At 43.2% G+C, this 2,353-nt stretch overlaps 1 non-coding gene across 1 annotated transcript; it reads right to left on the reverse strand.

The window, feature by feature from the left end:
- Positions 1 to 1,608: 1,608 nt before the first annotated feature.
- Positions 1,609 to 1,715, reverse strand: LOC118480652. Its single transcript, XR_004863632.1, has one exon. It is a non-coding gene; the product is annotated as a small nucleolar RNA R71 (small nucleolar RNA).
- Between the last annotated feature and the right edge of the window lie 638 nt (positions 1,716 to 2,353).

Below are 2,353 nucleotides of genomic sequence, written 5' to 3' on the forward strand. Positions count from 1 at the left end.
TTAATCGTGCGTAAACCGTATCATTCTTAAAACTAACCGGTCAAAGCTTAGGCTTAAATAAAAGACCCGTTAGGAATCTAATAGGTTAATTATAAACCTTTGTTCCAGATTAGGAGGCCCAGTAAAAGCTACCACTCTTACCGTTTGTGTTACATACTTGCTCAGGTAAATACATTTTGACTTATTTTCCCTATACGGGCTTGGGGTACGGTATTTAAAATACCGCTTGATCGGGCGCACAAGTCCTGCGCCTTATGGGTGTACAGTCTTGAATAGCTTGTGCGACTCGTTTAAACAGTCTTGTCTTACTTTAGGCTTTGGGGGGTTATTGACCGTGTCCCGGATATCCTTGGCATTATCTTACGAGATGGCCACGACCAGAGCACGGGGTGTAGGCGTACACTCGGCGTGTATAACTCTTTAATGTGGTGTGTCATTTAATCTTTAGCCCGGACAGCAGATCCCGGGCCACCAAAGATACGAGTGCATGTAATTCGTTCACAAGTTTATATTGCATAATTATCCCAAGTTAATAAAAAAATATTTATGCCTTGTGCATTTAAATCGATTTTCAATCATTTTCAAAATGAGTCAGTCGATTTGTATTTACCAGTGTAAACTGACGTATTTTTCCCAAAAGGTTAAGTGCAGGTACTATACGAAATAGGCTGGCTGTTTCCTAAGAGCGTCCACTATAGTCTCGCAAGCTCGGACGACAAATATCTGTTGAACAATTTTTATCTTATTTTAATTGATCCGCCTGTGGATCCGTTTCAACTACTTATGATGTTATTATGTCATTTTAATTAAAGTTGAAATGTATCTATTCTGCTTCCGCTGTGCATTATTATATTGTGTTGTTTGTCTATGACGATGCTAACTACGTCACTGTACCCCACACCGGGCCCGCCGGTGACACGTGGAGATCGGGGTGTGATAGTCGGTGCAACACGGGGCCGTGTCCAACTCTCCAGTAACTGGGATCTGGAAAACAATCACTGCAACTCTGACCACGGGCCGTGTTCACTGAGCAAGGGGCCGTGGTGAACTTTCTGACCAACATTCTTTTCTGTTTTTATTGCAGGACTTGGAACCAGACGTCACCCCTACGTGGTGTATGAGCTCCAGTTCTAATAAAGACATAAAAGAACCTCTAGAAGAACCCGAACGCTTTCTCAGAAAAAGACTAAAAGCCAAGAACCAAGAGAAAGTTTCGGGGAATCCACTTCCAATGGCGGACCAACGTACCCTAATGGATTATCTACGACCCACCGTAGGTAACCTAGGCGCCGCTATCAATGCACCGAATGTTGAAGCCAATAACTTCGAACTTCGGCCGCATTTGATACAAATGCTCCAAAACTCCGCAACCTTCCATGGGCTTGCGGACGAGGATCCCCATCTACATATTACTAATTTCTTAAAAATATGTGATACCTTTCGGATCAATGGAGCATCAAACGACGCCATCCGCCTTCGAATGTTTCCTTTCTCATTAAAAGACCGAGCAAAAGCTTGGCTCAACGCCCTCCCAGCTGGATCGGTAAACACCTGGGATGAACTAGCCCAAAAATTTCTATATAAGTATTTCCCTCCCGCTAAACGGCTAAATTAATGACTGAAATTAATACATATTCACAAGAGGATGGGGAATCCTTATATGAAACTTGGGAAAGGTTCAAGGAGCTATTGCGAAAGTGTCCACATCACGGCCTTGCGATATGGCAACAAGTATCCACCTTCTATAATGGGTTGTTGCCACACACAAGGCAGACACTTGATTCTAGCTCCGGGGGACTTTTAGGTAATCACCGCCCGCATGAAATATATAACCAAATTGAGGAAATTGCTCAAACCAATTTTCAGTGGCACACTCCCCGAGGCAATAAATCTATTGCCCCGGGCGCCCATAAGGTTGATGAAAGCACTTCTTTACAAGCCCAAATCGAGGCTCTTTCTTCAAAAATAAAAAAATTGGAAATGACAAAAACAGTCTCGCTTATGGCTTGTGAAGGGTGTGATGGGCCACATGAAAATTGGAGTTGTATGAAAGAAACAGACGATCAACAAGAGTCGGTTAGCTACATTGAAAATAGACCTAGGCCGTCGGGTCCTCCAACGGGCACTTACAACCAAGGATGGCGAAACCACCCTAACCTTGGTTGGAGAGAGCCCGGCAATGGTAGTAACCAACAAGCCCAACGAACAAACTTTCAACAACCAAGAAATGAGTCACAAAATTTCACTCAACAACAAGGTGGACGAGAAAGGCTTGAAGATACTGTATCTCGCCTCATCTCCGACACTGAAAAGAAAAACTCAGAAAGGTTTCTACAATTAGAATCAAATTTTA

This window comes from Helianthus annuus, chromosome 7 (assembly GCF_002127325.2).
Source record: "Helianthus annuus cultivar XRQ/B chromosome 7, HanXRQr2.0-SUNRISE, whole genome shotgun sequence".
In the NCBI taxonomy this organism is placed as follows: Eukaryota; Viridiplantae; Streptophyta; class Magnoliopsida; order Asterales; family Asteraceae; genus Helianthus; species Helianthus annuus.